The sequence below is a fragment of the Parasteatoda tepidariorum genome, chromosome 5 (genome assembly GCF_043381705.1).
Source record: "Parasteatoda tepidariorum isolate YZ-2023 chromosome 5, CAS_Ptep_4.0, whole genome shotgun sequence".
In the NCBI taxonomy this organism is placed as follows: Eukaryota; Metazoa; Arthropoda; class Arachnida; order Araneae; family Theridiidae; genus Parasteatoda; species Parasteatoda tepidariorum.
Window position 1 is genome coordinate 14,965,682 of NC_092208.1, and position 19,782 is coordinate 14,985,463.

Below are 19,782 nucleotides of genomic sequence, written 5' to 3' on the forward strand. Positions count from 1 at the left end.
TTCTTTTGCATGCAGATTGGATTAGTTTTTAAAAGATAAAATATATAAGATGAAAATTTTAAGATATTTAAATTAATATGACAGGTGCAAAAGAAAGATTTTTAGATAATAAATTTTTTTTAGTGGGGGGGGGATCAAAAAGTAAAATTCTTTTCTACTATTTTTATTTGCTAGTATGAAAGTAGTGCAGAATATATGTTAAGCCTTATAGGTAGTGAAATATATATTAAGTTACAATATAATAAACAGTCTTCCTTTTAAAAAAAGTCGCTCGTCAAAGTGTTTTAAATTCGTTGATTCAATGAAATTTTAAAGCGAAAAATGATTAAGAAAAAAGTAATCTGCTATTCTATTATATTAATTACCTCATTAAATTCCTAATATATATTTTAAATTATCGAAATAGCTATTTATTTGTTCTTTTCTAACTTCTTAACTTTTGAATGAGACTTGTTTTTATTATTATAATATTCTTCCGAATTTAAAAATAAATTAATATCCATAACTTTCAAAATTAAAAATAATTAAATAAATAACAACAATTTTGCAAAAATATTAAAGAACATAAGAATATTATTTAATAAAATTTTAGGTTACTTTGAATTTTCGATTTCCTAGAAATGTACTTATAAATCGTTACTTTTTTGTTTAGTACTTGTACTTTTACTTGTACTTTTTACTCGTTACTTTTTAAACTAAGAACTTTTTACTTTTTACTCGTTACTTTTTTTAAAAATATTTGTACTTTTACTCGTTACTTTTTAAAAGTAACGTTGCCATATATGCTTATAAGAGAATACCTACCAAATGGCAATTTACTGGAAAGATGTGTTGGCGCCAGCAGTCAAAACAACATTAAATCGATAAATTTGCTTATTTGGACGTTTTCTTCAAAGCCAGTAAATATATGGTTCAAATTGCCAATTATTTTTGTTGAGCCATGGTGGCTCAGTGAATAGAGAATTCACTTTACATTGAAAGGAAACCGGTTCGAATCTAAGCGATGGCTGGCCGATACGAATTCCGTACCCGGCTCTCACCGACCACAGTACTGACGTAAAATATCCTCAGTGGTAGACGAATCATGGGTTAGAGTCCCTTTGCCAACAAGCTAACCGTGGAAGGTTTCGTCTCCATGTAACGAAAAGCGGGTTAGTTCTATCAAAAAGTCCTATACGAAGGCAAATATATTCCTTTGGTTACGGTGATCTGCAAAGACGGCTTCATGGGGATTTTCAACAACATAGATGTCGTGGGTATAGAATTGGCAAAACTCGAGTGACTAAAATGCTTAACCTTCTCTCTAAAGTTACCTTCTCTTTCCCTCTTTCACTAAAACCGACAAACAAGGTCACACAGTTTCCCATAATTTACTAAGAGGTGTAGGTAGTACTTAATTTCCATTTTTAGTTGTCCTAGTGTTGACTGTTTATTGACTATCTTTAAATATTCGCTTGTCTAGCATGTTGAACTACTGTTAACTTTAGGAAAGGATCAAATTTTAATAGAATTTATTTAACGCATTCTTTTATTCCCCATAAATTAAGCTCTTGAAAGAAATGTGTTAAATATTCTATCACACCAGTAGTTTCTTCTGAAACAAAAGTGAAGCTTTTGAAAATTTAAGATTGGACTACCCATTAATCAAGTACTTCTATACTGAAAATTAATAAACTTAAATAAACTTAATCAACTTACGTAGCTACTCTAAACATCCTCTCTGTAGACTTCATGAAAGCATAAAATAAAAAAAATAAAAATTGAAGATTAATTGATTGATGTTACATGAACCAGACACGTTGAAAAAGTTCAGTATATAAACAATTAAAACACAGTAAGGGAATAAATTGTTACTTCTTATACAGTAACACCAGTTTGCCTCTATGTACTTTTAATATAGACGATAATGCTGTGAAACTGAGCCATTGTACTCTCCTTTTTAAAATCTATTGAAACAAGGATGCCTTCAATAAGTGTTTGCGTTTCCTAAAATTGCTGTGATTGGTGTTGCCTTTGCCAATACGCATCCGTAATCTTGGGTATCATTTATCTCAGCTAATTGATATTGATGACCGTCACACTTGACCGTACCCCGACAAGAAAAAAGACACAAGTCGAAAAACAGCATTTGAGAAAAATCAGCATAAAGAATACTATAAAACTTATTACGAAATACAACAATCTTGAGCACAATCTAGAGATGAGGCAAGTTTTGGGCCTGATGGGGCACTTCATGCAGATTTTTTATCAACATAACCTCAAAATTGCTGTTTTTTGACTTGTGTCACTTTTCTTGTCGGGGTTCGATTTCTTGAGGGTCGACCATGATCGTCATCCATAGTTTCCTTTATTTTCAAAAAAAAAAAAGAAGATTCAGACCAGTCGCTTTTGATATTTGCTAATTACACAAAAGAGAACAGAGTGCATTTTATGCTACGTAGAATGAAGCAAAAATCGCGCGAATGAAACGCAAATAACGGTACAAAATTGAAGATAGTTTGGTTTGATTCTATAAACAAGAACCTTTTTAAGTGTCGAAACACAACATGACCGAGGTAACGAGAGAAACACTTGCAAACTAGTTTAACCAGTAAGAAAAGGGAAACAAGCTTGGAAAATATAATAAAAGAAAGATATACGCAACAAATCGAGGATTTGCCAAGAACTCTAATTTGCAAGATGTAGAAATTACGTTTGAATAGATTTTCAAGCATTGGGAAAAGTAGGATCACTAGAAAAGTCATTAACGAAATAATTAGAATTTTGACAATATACTAGGATTCTCAGAAATCAAAGATAGTAGATGAAAGCATCGCATTTGTTTCTGATTCTCAAATAGTGAAAAATTTCCTGTTTATTCCTAGCTCCATTTCAATTTTCATGAAGTTTTCTAATACACTCTATTTTATAGCAGCAACAGACTACATGTATCGGTTTTTCGCACTTCGATATCAACGTGCCGATTCTCTTTACATCACTTTCTGCTTAGGCACGTGCCCGAATTTCGAGTGCACGTGGCGTGTAAGACATTCAGCCATTCACAGTACTGTACATATGACTTTTTAATATGTACTATCTCTTCCTACGTTTCTCGGCAATGGAATGCGTTGGATGCAATTGAAATCACGCTGCTCTTGAAAAATCACTTATTAAAACTACTGATATTTTCAGATTGACCTTGAATGTAAACAATGGCAACAGAATAAGTGTATATTGCATGTATCTAATACTTTGTTGCATCCTAATATTAATTGCAGAAGTTAGAATGTGAAATTAAAAGAAAATATGCTAAAAAAATAACAAATATTTTAACGTTAAATATTAGTCTAATTAGCATAGAACAAATTGCAAATAAATAATGTTGACTAATTGAAATAAAATAAAAAAGGAAATTCTAGCTTCTTAAATAGCTATATACTTTTTCTTTTCCATTCGAAAAAACAGTTAAGTTTTATTAACATATTTTTCGAACCCATTAATGTACAAATATACATATTTTTTTAGCAATATTTATAAATGTGTCAGTTATTTACCCAATCTTGAAACGGCCTATCTTGAACTCTGATTGTATACCTTCTCTCCCTATAGAAAAAGAATTACAGATTATGCGAGGATAATGATCCAATAAAAAGGGTTACAAGGGTACAATAATACAAGGGTACAATACAAGGTTACAAGGGTACAATAAAGGGTTACAATAAATCTTATTCATTAACAGTGCCAATTGTGGAAAAGAGGCAATTTTGCCGTTAAGTTTTCCGCATATTTACAAAACATATCGAAGTATTTACCGGACGCAGGTTCAATTAGCTCAAGCTATCTTGCCCTATGTATACCCCTATTTATACAATACTGTATGAAGCGAAATTTCTTTCATATAGGATTTCTTTATTTTTCAAAAATAGAAAACTATCTCATGATGTTAAATATGGGTTTCATGGGAGTTTTTAAAAAATTCCTGATATGCTAACACTATATGGAATTGTCATTCAAGAGGATAACTACTGCAGTTAACATATCAGGGTGATTGTGATAGGTGCTTTAATATAATTTGATCTGTCTTACGAGGTCTCTTTTGTCTTTCTGCTCACAAAACTGAATTAATGTTTGCTATAATTCAAGACGTTTTGATGCTTCAGTGATTCTAACGCATTTTTAAACAGACGCAAACTATCCTTATTTGTGCTTGTAAGACAATATCGGAGACCCTTGTCTCTACTTAAGAATAATTTAGTAGTCCCAAAACACTTATTTTACATAGGTTAGTGCTTGCAACCTTTTGTTTTGTATGAAATTTACATTATTCATAATTTCATAAAAATGCTCATTAAAATTTTCACGATAAGATAATTTTAGAAAAATTTGAAAAAAGAAAAAGTTTATAACATTTAGTATAGTTTGGCATATTCTTATTGCTCAAAGACCAATCATGTGGCCAATGTTGTTTTTTAATTGTTTGTTATGCTGTAGTGAGTGACCAAAGGCTTCGTAGTGCTCTACATTGGGTCTTTTTAGATGGTAATTGGCTGTGTATTCACAGTCGTGCAAGTAGTGTTCAGGCGTGCCCTCTGCCTGACTTGAACAGGTGCAAATGTTTGTATCTAGTTTATTAATTCTATTTAGGCCGAAGGCTCCCAGTAAAGTAAATGGTGACTGGTGCACGTTAAATCAGTCGGGTCACAAAGTTATCCATATTCCCATAGCAAATCATACCACTGGATATACTGAATAAAAGATTGATCGTTCTCTAGTTCAGGTCAAAATTACGAACTGTGGATAAATGAATGGATGTATGAATGGGTTCGCCCTATGAACGGGAGTGACGCATGGATGTAGTGGAAGACAAATTTTTGGCCATAGCTGGCTCCTCTGGAAGACAAAAACAATCGTACCCCTTGCCTTTATGTCATACCACAACAACTACAGAAGGCGTCAAGACTGGGTTCAAAATTACAAGGCTGCAGAGTTGAACACTAGTAGTCGTAAACCCGAAAAATTGGATCGGTTGTTCAACGACGGTTATAAAAAAAATATTGGAAGCCTTGTCATGTATTTTAGTATATTTGTTGTCGATTAAAGCAGCATCTATTACCGCCATATCAGTAGTACTATTAACGAATTAAAAAAAAGTACCAGGGCATTTTAAGTAAGACAGCAAAATTCCAATCTTAAAAAAAAGTGAATTTGTGGCAGGAATGAAGGCAATTACCGCTAAAACCTATTACCGCAATGCCTATGTTATATTAAGTACCTATTTGCACTGCACATGTTATCAATAACAAGCAGTATCTATAACCACAGTAAATTAAGCATCACTAGTGTCAAAATTGGTTTAGACATTGCTTACAACGCTTTGAAATGTATAAGTACTAAACATTTTTAAGGTAAGCAAAACACTTACTTGCAAGCAACTTTGCAGCTTGATGTACAGTTCTCCATTAATTTACGTCTTTCTCCCTCGGAATTGCACTCTATATTAGGCATTCCTGGTTCACGAACTGGAAAATTAATAAATCAAATGAAAAAGAAACATCCTGAAAACATACATTAAGCATTTAATAATGGAGAAACCTCATTAGATTTGAAAAAATAATAATATGAAGTGCGTATCCAACAAATGCTAACTTTGTGGCTTTTAAACGAACTATCTTTACTTGATTCCAGTGTCAAAGTAACTCTTGGAAGCGTTGCGTTTCATCCACCACTTCTACAACATCTCCCAAGCAAGTCTGGTCGAGATTTAAGAAAGCTAATGATATCTACCGTGAATTTCATCTTCCGGTATATGAAAGGAACGGTATCACGGACTCTGATCCTAAACGCCACACACTAAATGATGAAACTCGACGACGGCTTCAATATAACAGAGCTATCATGCTTCAAAAATTACAGCGAGTGTTCGCCAAAGCTTCCACACGAGTTCAGGCCTTGATAGGATATCCTATCGAAAGTTACGCAATTTGAATTATTCGTCCCATCTCAACATTCTCTTGCTTTTCAACAGAATATGGAAAGAACAGGTGTATCCAATTGGGTGGCGTGAAGCTATAGTTAAACCGATTTCGAAGCTAGAGAAAGATCCGACGGAACGTATCAACTATCGCCCATAGAACTAACTAGTTGATTCAGCAAGATTTTAGAGCGTATGGTTAATTCTCAACTAATTCATTTTCTCAAAAATAAATACGTTATTCTTTATTTTCAAAGTGAATTTGGTAGAGGCAGGAAGACAATGAATAACATGGATTCCCTGAAATCTCATATCCTTAATGCTTCTGTCCGGCGAAGCCACTTAGTGTCTATCTTTTTTGATACTGAGAAGGAGTACGATCGGACATGGCGATACGGTATTTTTAAAGATTTGTTTGACATGTGCTTCCGTTGTCATCTACCTGCTTTTATCAAAAACTTTTTGAGGCAAAGAGTAAGCTTATGAGAGTAATTGAGCATCATCCATAACTAACTCTTATCAAAATTGTAGAATGGTGTGATCAGAATGGCCACGCGCTTTCACCCAATAAAAGTTCATTCATAAATTTTTGTCTGCTGCGCAGATTATGTAGCAATTCTGTTATATTCATCTATAACGCAGATCCTATCGATGAGGAAACTAAATTTTTAAGAGTAGTCTTTGACCAAAAATCTGACTTTCTTTCCTCATATTAAACAATTGCGAATCGTTGCGAGAATGTAATGAATATGCGCGTTCTGTTCAAATACGTTGGGGGGCATATTGTATCCCTTTACTGCAATTATATTAAGTGTTAGTACTGTCGTCTAATGACTACGCTTGAAGGTCTATGGCACTGCTGTGTCCTCCCCCTAAAAACGCTAGGACACAGTGCATCATATGGCCTTACGCATATGTAGCGGCACGTTTCGTACTAGTCCAATAAAAAGCCTGCATGTCTTTTACCTACAATTATCTATTTATCTACGTCGCACATGTCCACGCTACGTCTCTCGGACATATTGCTATCGCGTTATGTCTAGTAAATCGCTCCCTTTAAGGGGGGATGTTACTACATCAAGTTTCGAGAGATTGTACGTAGCTAGACCTTCCGATCGATTTCCTTTTTTTACAAGTAATTAATTGGAATATAATAGCCAAATGTATATTTGAGCTAAAATTGTGAAATAGTTTATATAATGTGAATAATATGCCTACCATGAGAGTATTTTTATTCACACTCTGTCTTAAAAGAGCAATTTATGTTTGATAGAAGTGAAAGTGCATACTTACACGAGCACGCTTCTTCGATTGTAAAGAACGTCCGCGGATGTGAACGGTTATAGCAATTTTCCCATAATGTACTAAGACAGTCGTAGATGCACATCTGATGAAATGAATGAATGAATGATGAATTTATTACTGAAGGGAATAGTGAAGAAAAGAAAAACATTTAAATAAAAAAAACACTAAAAAATCATTGTCAGACAATTCTACTATACCTATTGTTAATAAAAAAAAAGAGATGCTTGTTGTACCTTAGAACTTTGTAAATATAGCACCTAAGACCTACCCATATTTGTAGACAATTTAATCCTCATCGTAATAATATTGAAATTAAAAAACTATGAATTATCTCCATGGTATTTTATCATGTTGCTGAGATTATATTTAAGTATTGCAATAAAGCTCTGCTAATCGACGTTAAAGAGTATTAGACAACAGGAATATGACTTTAAATAAAAACATTTTCAGTGACAATGAATTCCTAACATCCCGTGTTACTGACAGATCATATATGATCTATCCAATATGAGTTAAAATCATGAGCCAATATGAGTCAAAAGGTATGTCACTCGATGAAAATCATCGGCAACGAAGCCGACAAGTCAATCGTAAGTGCAATCGTATCCTCATCTTCCAAACTGAATTGATCGAAAATGATAATGTGTGTTACAGCAATCACAGGAGTTGGAAATATCAGTAATCGTTTCTCTCCCCGAAAAAAATTGCATATAGTTAAAAGCAACTAGCACTTGAACCAATAAGATCGTTTACATTTTATAACGTTTCAATTCTGTCCAATCACGTTCATAAATATAAATATTAATGGCGTCAATGGAGACGGACAAGATGATCGGACTAAATTTTTCATTGATGAAACAGAACAGCTGTGGAGTGTAAAAATAGCATTCATACTTAAATTCGAACATTGAAAGTATTTTCGTATGATGATATGTTAAAATCGATACAGTTGATGTACCATAACAGCAACCTGCACATCATTTTAGTGACGGTAAATGCAGAAAACTATTTTCTAGTTAGTTATTTTAAGAATAATTATTCGTTCCTAATTATTAAATCGAAAGTTGTTATAATTTATTCTCATCAAAACTTTGATTACTTTTGATAGAAATAATTTCTATTTTTGATGAATTTTTCTGGCGCGAGGCTTCATATTAAAATATTCGCCAAGCAACTTGTCATACGTTGTTCTAACATTTAAAATATATAGAGATTTGATTTCTTTATTTTTAAATTTTAATCTTTATTTCTGTTGATTGTAAAAGCAAGTATTCGATTACTTGAAATTTTTTTTTTTTTTTAACTTGTGAAATAAATATTTTATTCCTTTCTCCGTAAGAATACTTTAAATTTTTAAAAAGCTTATCGTGAAACAGTAACAAGTTAAAAAAAAACTCAGAAAACATGTGCAGCAAATATTTATCTTCTCTCGCACAAAGTTACCCCATTTTACGGTAATCATTTAAAAGTTTCAAAAGGAAGAAGTTATATAATGCAAAAGGGGTAATTTTGAAAAATATAAATTCCACTATCTCAATTGTTCTGTATTCCACAATCCTTTTCCTTTTTATTTTTCTAACTTTTTTTACATTCATCCTTTCCTTATTTTGGTGTATTAGGATTTGGATAACATTTTGTCTATTTAACATGTATTTAACTATTGATGCGTTACTTTTCCAGATGAGAGTAAGTGTGTAAGTTTATCTTGCTAATTTTTAAATATAGTTTAATTTTCAATTGAATCAAAAATGTTTCATAAATATATTTTTTGTTTGCTAAACCGAATTCAATTATAAAAGTTTCAAAAATTCCTCCCATCTTTCATAGGTGTATAGAATAATCCTAGAACTATAATATAAATATCTATCAGTTTAAAATAAGTTTTTGAGGGATACCTGAAGGCTTAACTGATTTCAAATTAATGGTAATTAATTTCGCTTATTCTAATATTAGCAGCTTCTAATAATAGCAGCTAGATTCTAATATTATCAACGTCGGCAGTTACGATTAATTTAGGGCAATTTTACAATTTGTGTTTTCAAGCATTATTTTTAATTGAATGAAGTATCTTATGTCTCTCTTTAGCTCTCATTTTTCTTACAAATTCTATTTTGCTTTATTTGAAAAAGACGAAAAGTTAGTAAAATTTTAGGAAGAAGATGCATTTTATTTTAAAAAAATGCTTCGAATATTACCCCGGGTTGTTTCTACATTTCGTATTTTTTCGCAATCGCTTTGAAAACAATTTTAGCCAAATTATAACTGGAATAAATTTATAACGTAAACTTAAAAATGTTTTTCGATTTTCACCATTCATTTTTCATGTCGATTTTTCCCGGTGAATGTCAAAAATCACATAGTCGCTTTGATGATATAGTTGTTATCTCCGATTTGATATTAATTTATTCGTTGATATTATTATATTTATTGGATATTTTAATGTCTGCTGAGAATAGATTTGGAGAAACATCAGTGTTCCGGATAAATGCATATTGGGTAGTGGCACTGAACGATAAGAAACTGTGATGTAGGGTATACCGGGCTGTGGCACTTAACTAAACCTATTATATATTTCGAACACTTACTAAAGTGACTATGTGGTTGCCAAAACTCACCGAGGAAGTCAACAACCACCTCGGTGGTTATTCATATTAACATACATCTATGTATACATAGCGTAATCGATATTAAATACCTGTTGTGATGTGGGTCCAGTTCTGTTATTTTTGATCCATTCTTTTTCATAGTCCCGGCAATCTGTTTTGTACGGAAGCTTCAGCTTATGATCTTCTTCCTTGAGTATAAAAAGTGTTAGGTACATTTGTAGTTTGTTAAAGATTGAAGAAATAATACAGTTTACCAATATTATAATAATTGTTGCACTACTAAGAATGAAAAAAATACGCTTCTCGAAAAATTGCATAACTATTAGTGATACTAGTGATGCTTAAGATATTGTGATTAATATGAACTACTGATATATTGTGGTAAAAGGTACTTCATATATGTAATGTATAATGTATATGTAGTTAGAAGTCTGTTGTGGTTCACCTAAACGTGATAATTCCCGATTTTACAATGCTGAAAATACCAAAAAATGCCCCAATGAATCACAAGTAAGTCTGTTAAATTGATCTATTTTTTTTCCAAGAATTATGCTACTAATAATTAAGTAAAGAACACTGAAAAACCTTTTTTTTTCATCACAAAATTCAATAAGGAAAATACAATATTTTTAATTCAATATTTTTAAGTAAGAAAGTGACCAAATTTCAGAACTTATTAAGTATATCTTGAGGGCCCTCTATTTAATCCAGATACCATCCAACTTGATAAAATTTGTTAAAAATTTGTGTTTATTTAGTCCTGTATTTAGTATTATATGGCAAGTTAAAGCAGAATTCAAATTTTTATCACTTAACGGTTTATGTATCATTTTTGTGTGTTTTAAAACTATCCTTATTAGTTTTTATACTGGTTCATTGCTTTATTGTAAGAACAGTGGAAAAAGTAGTTATTGTTTTTAAAATTTACGGGAGTGCCTCAACTTTCATTAAGCTCTCTAGAGGTGTAAATTTTTTAATTATTTTTATTATGATCGTCGTCGAACAGCCAACCCTATTTTGGGTTTACGACTACTAATGCTCCACTTCATAGCCTTGTAATTTTGAACCCAATTCAGAAGACAAGGGAACTTCTAGACCAAGTATTCGGAGACATTTGCCTTCGTGGAGGATTTTTAGTACTCACGGATTTTGAGACTCAGAAAAAAGACTTCGGTGTGAACTATTAAATTGACAGTTGAGGATTGCTTTATTTTAATTTTGTGGCGATATCATAGACTAAAGTAGCGCTGTCTTAGAGTTAAAGTACTGTCAAATCCATAATAATAAATGTGGTCTTACTTGTTGCTTATCATTTTTGTGTGAATTTCAGTAGATGTATCGTATACTTTTCAACTATATTAAGCTTATAAAATAAATATTTTCTTTTAATTAAACCTATAATTCCCTCTTATTTTTAAGGATGATACAGTATTTAATTTAACACATTAATAACAAGGAAATTGTTCAAAAGAAAAAACTCAAAAACTATTTAATTATCATTTTATCAATGCACTTTTTAACTCAGGATATAGCTGCGTACTATCATTAACAAGGAAAGAAAAAGTACATTACGTCTTTGGAAATGTAAAAGGGAAGCCAGCAAAAGGAAGAATTGCAACCTACCAACTTGACGTGTATTTTATATTCCCTATTTGGCACAAGAGCAACTCCGTCAAAATTTGGATCAATTAATGCGAATGGGGAGTGTATCGAGAGAAGCGCACGGGGTGTTGAAAAATAATCATAATGGTCCGTTTCATCTAGTAGAACCTCAAAGGATTCAGCAACAATCGCTCTTCCATCAACTAAAAGAGAAATAAGATTTCAATAACGGTTACAATTTACATGACTAATCCAGATTATTCAAACCTATGCACAAGTAAGATATGTAAAATAGATATAGTACATGTTAAATGAATGTGAAAAACAACAAGCACCCTAAACATCCTTTGTATCCTACTTTTGTCGCCAGGAAAGAAACAGGCTCATTTTTCTCACAATTCTTACTTATTACGGTAAGGACTTCAGTTTCAACTTGATATTATCGTTCATAATAATTTTTAAATTTCATAAAGTTAATCAGATGCCAATCACTGGTCTGGTGGCTTCTGTGCTGGACTACGGGGCCAGTGGTTGTTTGTTCGAATCTCACCGTAGGCATGGATTCAACTTTCTCTCCCTCTGTGTTCTATGTCCTTTTTTCTGTGTGATTTTGTGAATGTAACCCTTCCTATAAACGGGTTTCTAGTTGTATGACGTCGGCTACGCTACTCTATCGCAGTGGCTTAGCTGCAGGTGCCCCCTGGGATTACGATAAGAGAGTAGCAATTCTAGCATTTTTGAGGCTAATAGGAAATAATGCCTGCCATTAAAAACCCAAGTGCCTGCCATTAAAAAAGTAATCAGATTACGAACTGAACTGAAAAGTTGGAATGGTGTAATCTTCCTTACAGTCAGCTCCATAATTTGATACTCAGCATCAACAAACCTTGTACGAACTCTATCGCTGCGCATGGGAAACCTACGACTTATTTAATGTCAGACAAACCTAAGTATCTGTAAGAAAAGTGGCCTTACTAATTGCTCGGTGCACACGCTTTTGTTTTAGTAATACTCTTATACATTTTCTTTCTTTTTCTTTTGTTTCATATGTATTGTTTCATATTATGACTACGCCGTGATTGCTTTGCTCTCTATTTTTTATTCACTTAAACTAGCATTTTATTTAATTTATGAGCATGGAAGTATTTAAATGAGTTTTTTTTTTCAGTAGAAAAATTAATGTATTTACCTATTTTTTCCGGTGTGGTCTCTTGCGAAGCTGGAATGAAATACAATAAGTTAAAAAATGTTTCCCGGTATTTTTTCAGATAATGCATGAAACAGTATTAGTAATAACATTTTGAAACATTGTTTTTTTTCAATTAGTTATTAAATTTAACTCGCTGAGTTTCAGAACTGAAAGTTGTAATAGGCATGCTGCTTTACAACAAAGATCTGGTTTTTCCCCTGATACATACAACTTTCTCTTTTCTGAAAAATATTTCAGCACAATTCTATCTCATATAGATTTGTTTCAAGTCCCTATGCTTGGAAAGTTGAAAGTGCAAGTTATACTATTTTATTAGAAACTATTAAATATTCATAATTTCCAATTTCTTTATAAGAAGTCTTGTTGTTATTATTTTATAATAATTATGCTAAAGCATTTAAGTGTAATTAATCACAAATATATATGCTATCAGTTAGCATAGAAGCAAAATAAATTTTCCGAAACATTTGTTATTTACACTTTTAAATCAAGATGTCTTTCTTATGTATTGTGTTAGAATAACATAGAAATACAATAATTTTTAAAAACAACACAGTAATTTTCTTGATAAATCAGTTGCAATTCCTTTGAAAATTACGAAAAGAAACAATATGGAAAACAACCCACAAGCAAGACAGGCAATCTATAGTTAAAGAAGTAAAATTTACTGAATTCTCAAAACACTATTTAAGACGTACGATTTCATTGAACGCAAAATAACAACAGGGGCTAAAAAACTCAAATATCAAAGTCCTCTCAATAATTAAAATGAGTGACATTTTCGCTAATAAATTGATGAAATAAAAGTATGTAAAAAAAAACTTTGAAAAAAATGCTCCCAATGTGCGATTATATGGCAGCTATTATGTGATATTTGGCATCTGTATATTGCAAAATAGTACAAGAGCACAAACGCGATCACTGAAAAAATTAGAATCTAGCAACGGCAACTCCACAAGAAATTAGTCTTTTTATTCAGAACTTTACATTTACTTTGATTTTAGAAACACAATTAAATGTAAAAGGAAACCAAAAGCAATCACATTGTAACTAATAGAGCAAAAGTTGACAAAAGCAGCAATTACCTTCGGTGAGCAACAAAAGTACAGGAAGCCATGGCTAAAAATATTGGTCAAAATGTACCATATTAAAAACAAGCAAATGGGCTAAATAGAAAGCCAAAATACTATCACTCAAGTCCGCTTTCTCTAAGATTACTACATATGAAAACTACAATACTTAATGTATTTGAATCCTATGTAATTTAATTAGAACACTTAAAGAAGTCCATTTTAGTACAAAAATAGATTGATAAATGGTCAAGTGGTTTATACGAATAAACGTGATAATGAATCGTTCTTTATTAAAGTGTTTAATTGACGAGACACTAAATAATCCTAAGTTAACTTGATGGGGGTAGTACATACGTTTTATAAAGATTGAGTTATATAGTAGCGACATGGTCTATGTTCATCGGGTATAAAACCAAACGCAATCTATAGGTAGCAGGTATGTACTTTAATTTAAACAACATGATGAATTATTTTACCCATATTTGCGATTAAGTTGAAATATTATGTATACCAGCGGGTGACCGAGCTCCGCTCGGAGAAAACAGGTATCGAAGCTAACGCTCGAAGATTATAATTTTCAATTGTGATTTATCAAAACAATACATGCCATAAGAAAATTTGTGAAACCATTGGTGAAAAGATAACCGGTTAAAGTGCACCATTGTAAACTATCTAAACAAAGTTAGAGTTTGGAAAGGGAACTATTCTACACAAAGGTAAAGTTTGAAAAGTCATAGGAAATAAAATGTAATTGATAACAAAAAATTATACAATTAAAGANCTCTTTTCTGAAAAATATTTCAGCACAATTCTATCTCATGTAGATTTGTTTCAAATCCCTATGCTTGGAAAGTTGAAAGTGCAAGTTATACTATTTTATTAGAAACTATTAAATATTCATAATTTCCAATTTCTTTCTAAGAAGTCTTATTATTATTATTTTATAATAATTATACTAAAGCATTTAAATGTAATTAATCACAAATATGTATGCTGTCAATTAACATAGAAGCAAAATAAATTTTCCAAAACATTTGTTATTTTCACTTTTAAATCAAGATGTCTTTCTTATGTATTGTGTTAGAGTAACATAGAAATATAATAATTTTTAAAAACAACACAGTAATTTTCTTGATAAATCAGTTGCAATTCTTTTGAAGATTACGAAAAGAAACAATATGGAAAACAACCCACAAGCAAGACAGGCAATCTATTGTTAAAGAAATAAAATTTGCTGAACTCTCAAAACACTATTTAACGATACGATTTTATTGAATGGAAAATAACAACAGGGACTATAAAACTCAAATATCAAAGTCCTCTCAATAACTAAAATGAGTGACATTTTTGTAAATAAATCGATAAAATAAAAAATAAAAAAAACTTAAAAATGCACCCAATGTGCGATCATATGGCACCTATTATGTGACATTTGGTATCGGTATATTGCAAAATAGTACAAGAGTACAAAAGAGATCACTGAAATAATTAGAATCTAGCAACGGCAACTGCACACGAAATTACTAGTCTTTTGCAAGACTTCAAATTTATTTTGGCTTCAGGAACACAATTAAATCCAAAAGGAAACCAAAAGCAATCACATTGCAACTAATGGAGCAAAAGTTCACAAAAGCAGTAATTACCTCCGGTGAGCAACAAAAGCACAGCAGCCATAGCTAAAAATATTGGTCAAAATGTACCATAATAAAAACAAGCAAATGAGCTAAATAGAAAACCAAAATACTATCACTCAAGTTCGCTTTCTCTAAGATTACTGCATATGAAAACTACCAATTACTTTATGTATTTGAATCCTAAGTAATTTATCAATTAGAACACTTAAAGATAATCCATTTTAGTACAAAAATAAATTGATAAATGGTCAAGTGGATTATACGAATAGACGTGATAATGAATCATCATTCATAAAAGTGTTTCATTGACGAAACACTAAAGAATCCTAAGTTCACTTGATAGGAGGTAGATCATACGCTTTATAAAGATTGAATTATACAGTAGCGACATGGTCTATGCTCATCGAGTAATAAGCCGAACACTATCTATAGGTAACAGATTTGTTCTTTACTTTAAACAACATAATGATTTACTTTACCTATGTTTGTGAATAGGGTTGAAATATTATGCATATATATATATGTAACCTTGAATGATCAGAATCAAAAGACTGCCAATTTTCAACGGTGAATGTCACCAATCACATAGTCGCTTTGGTGAATGTCGATTGGCAGATTTGATATTTTATTTTATTACCGTCATTGAACAGCCGATCCAATTTTTGGGTTTACCACTACTAATGTTCAACTCCGTAGCCTTGTAATTTTGTACCCAATTGAGAAGACAAGGGAACTCCTGGATCAAGTATTGGGAGAAATTTGCCTTCGTGGAGGACTTTTTTGATGGAACTAACCCGCATTTGCGTTACATGGAGAGGAAGACCACGAGAACCACCCACGGTTAGCCTGACAGGAAGGGAACTCCAGCCCACGATCCGTCTGCCACTGAGGATATGTCACGTCAGCACTGTGGTTGGTGCAAGCTGGATGCGGAATTCGTATCAACTAGCAATCGCTAGGATCGAACCCTGGTTCACCTCATTGGAAGGCGAACCCTCTATCCTCTGAGCCATCGCGGCTCCCGATTTGATATTAATTTTATTATGTATTTATTCGATAATATTATTATATTTTTTCGATATTTTAATATGTGCTGAAGATAGATTAGGAGGGACATCAGTGTTCAGGAGTGCCGGGCAAATGCATACCGGACATAGGCATTTAACCTTAAAAAACATCAGTTCAGGGCTTATCGGGCAAATGTGTACCGGGCAGAGGCACTTTTCCTTCAAAAAACATCAGTAAAACAGGACTAAAGAGAATAGAAGGGCTGGTTCACTCCTTTGAAGTATCTCTTGCCGCGCCGATCCTCCCACGTCACTCTAGTGTCGTCACTTTGGCGCAAAGCTCGCACTTTTACTTCAAGAACGGAGCGTTTGGCCTTACTAGCTCTAACTAATATTGGATCATTTCTTTTTGCGAGATATTCTAAGACATTTGTTATTTTCTATAATGACTTTCCTCAGTTTTTGCAGTGAATTTACAAGAATTTAAAACTATTATCGAAATGCCAGTTTGCGCGATTGCAACTTGCAAAAATTCTGATATAAAAACAAAAGGAAAAAGTATAATTTTTCGCGTGTTCCCTAAAGTAAATGAACAACTATGTAAAGAATGGATTCCGAAATGACACAGTTAATATAAAACAGCAATACGTTTATTCTGTCGTAAAGAACTTTTATAAAAATTCATTATCTAAATAGAAACCGCCTCGTTACTTCATAAAGAAAGGCAGGTGAAAAGAATTAAAAAATAGATAAAGTCAAAGAAAATTAAAATGTAAGTAAAAAGTATAAATAAAATATATAGTATATAGTTGAAATTCTCCTAATTTCATAACATATTTTTTAATGTAGTTATTCTAAATATTTATGATTTTTTTTAAAAATTATATTCTCTTCAATTTAAATATCTATAAATTATATCATCGTAAATTTAAATGTCTATAAACAATTGTAAAATTTCTAATGTCATTATGAACCTAAATTATTATTTTGTTTCAGTAATTAGCGTTTAAGGTTGATGTTTCCTAATGATTAAGTATGAACAAATTGCTATTAACGACATATTTTAAAATCAGGGATTCTAAATTTAACTTAACTTATCTTTATAAAAGAATATGTAGATAAAAAAAGTGTCGATATATGCCTTCATTTTTCTTAATAGTTAAAGTTAAAACTGAACTTTTTAAAATAAAGTATTTATCGTGTCATTTTCACCAACTAGCAAAACATTTTTATAAGTTTAAAATGGTATTTTTTTAATATAATAACCAAGAAAGTTTTTTTTGAACTATGTTTATGAACGGAAATAATGTGTTAATTACGTAAAGTTTGAAGGCTAATAACCAGAAAAAGTCTAACTTATTTTTACAAAGAGAAAGATGCAAAGTTATCATATCTTTGCTTGCGATCTCCGAGATCTGTGGACACAGTGACGTCATGAGGAGGGAAATCGTAGCTTCAGCTCTAAGAGCGGAGTGAACTAGCCCTTGTATTCTCTTTAGCCCTGTCAGTAAAAGGTATACCGCACAAATGCATACCGGGTAGTGGCACTTAACTAGACCTAACATATATTTTGTAGTTTAGTAAATGAGATAATGGATTACTTTATTTATAATTGTGACTTTATCGAAATATTTTAATTATTACAGTTTTAAAATCATTGTGAAGTTATAAATACTTTATTTAAGAAATGAAAAAAATTCAGCAGCTATTTATGATACATTTAAACAGTAACTTTTATGTATGACAATAGCTGTAATAGTTTTGATGGTAAAACAGTACAAATGTATGACTTTTTTATCCTGCGTAAAGGAAGAGTGCAAAGACCATAACTTCCAACAGGCGATCCAGGCAACATTAAAATAGTCAGAAATAAGTGTTTGTCTTGAAGATGAAAATATTTGAACATAAAAACACCAAGTACGATTAAAATCCGCGTTGTATCCTGCAGAACAAAAGGGACAGCCGGGATAAGTAGCACCAATTCGATGTGTCTTGTATAAAAAGAAAGCCTAAGTATTTTAAAATGTAACTGTAACAGTTTTGTAGAAACAAAAGTGTGCGTGCAAGACTTCACTGAGCATTTTATATATTATCAGTACTGCATAGCTGAAATACAACAATAGTAAAAGATAAAAATACATACGAAATATTTTCAAATGTTTCTCGATTTCAATTTTTTTAGTTGTCTCTTTCGTAATTGCAAGATTATTCATAAAATAGCAATGATGCACTAAGCAGCTAATATAGAATGGTCCCTCTAGACGTTCTCTGTTAAAGAAAACAACAACTTATTATTATAATAAAAGAAACGAAATAACGATCTGCATAATTTATATACATGTGGTGAATTGAAATGGAACAGCAGGAGTAAAACCGTTGATGTTATTCAAATAGTGAACTCGCTTCCCGTTTTTAATACTGAAAACTTGCACTGTTTCTGGTGCCGGCTATTTATGCTTTTAGGATTCAAAGTAGTATCTTAACTTTACAAGATCTAAAAATAATAGTAACTCTTAACTTGAACAAGGATGGAGTAAAATATAAGTGTTTAAAAAGAAATAATTATTGTTATAAATTTGACACCAATAGAGTGAAACACTTTTTTTTCTATTGTTTACTAAAAAAACCCGGCTATGTGAAATTTTTAAGAAATTTTTAAAAAAAATATCAGCGAGCATCTTTTAAGAAAGTGAAACGAATGATTAATTTTCATTCAAATTTCCAATACCAAGAACTTCAAAGGATTCGGATTTTTAACCATAAAATTACTGGGAGTATCCACAGTTTGAATAACATGTTTCAAATGTACTTTTTTGGCCCCATAATGTAAATCGCACTTTGAACGAAATAAAAATTTAGGAGCTGAACAAAGTTTTAAGTGAAGAAAATATTGTAAGCACAGATATAAACTACTTATAACCAAAGATGCCATGTTAAAAATAATTAAAAATTCTTTATACTTTATTGTGTTATATAATAAGTGTCGATAAAATATTTAATTTTATGGTACAATTTTTTTCTGTAAAATTTTAAACTATGTACTTTAAATGAGAAAATACAAAGTTAAAATGAATTCAATGAAATAGTTTAGGAGTTATAAAATTTTGAAGACATCGGAGTTTTAAATTTTCATTTGTCAGGAGTTATATTCAAACAATTTCGTACACATTTTCTGTTTTGTCATTTAATATTATGCTTCTAAAATTTCTCTAAAAAGTTTCATATCCTAAAATAGATAATATTTTTGACTATTACGCACTAAGAAATAAGAATTAAGGAAAAATATTAAAAATTATGCATTGTTAAACTACTTTACGGTAAGCGTAAAAGTACTACTACAGGGTATTTTTTTCATAATTATTATCTTAACTTGTTTTCAAGATATTCCTGTCCTC

At 31.4% G+C, this 19,782-nt stretch overlaps 1 long non-coding RNA gene across 1 annotated transcript in view; it reads right to left on the minus strand.

Moving 5' to 3' along the window:
* LOC107436726 (uncharacterized) overlaps positions 1 to 19,782 on the minus strand; it is a 34,036-nt gene that overhangs the window by 4,812 nt on the left and 9,442 nt on the right. Inside the window, exons 5-12 of the long non-coding RNA XR_006225720.2 lie at positions 18,531 to 18,655; positions 12,653 to 12,682; positions 11,485 to 11,666; positions 9,951 to 10,049; positions 7,244 to 7,337; positions 5,402 to 5,498; positions 3,534 to 3,582; positions 1,699 to 1,727 (exon numbers count right to left, since the gene is read on the minus strand). This is a non-coding gene — a long non-coding RNA (uncharacterized lncRNA). The remainder of the gene's footprint in view (positions 1 to 1,698; positions 1,728 to 3,533; positions 3,583 to 5,401; positions 5,499 to 7,243; positions 7,338 to 9,950; positions 10,050 to 11,484; positions 11,667 to 12,652; positions 12,683 to 18,530; positions 18,656 to 19,782) is intronic.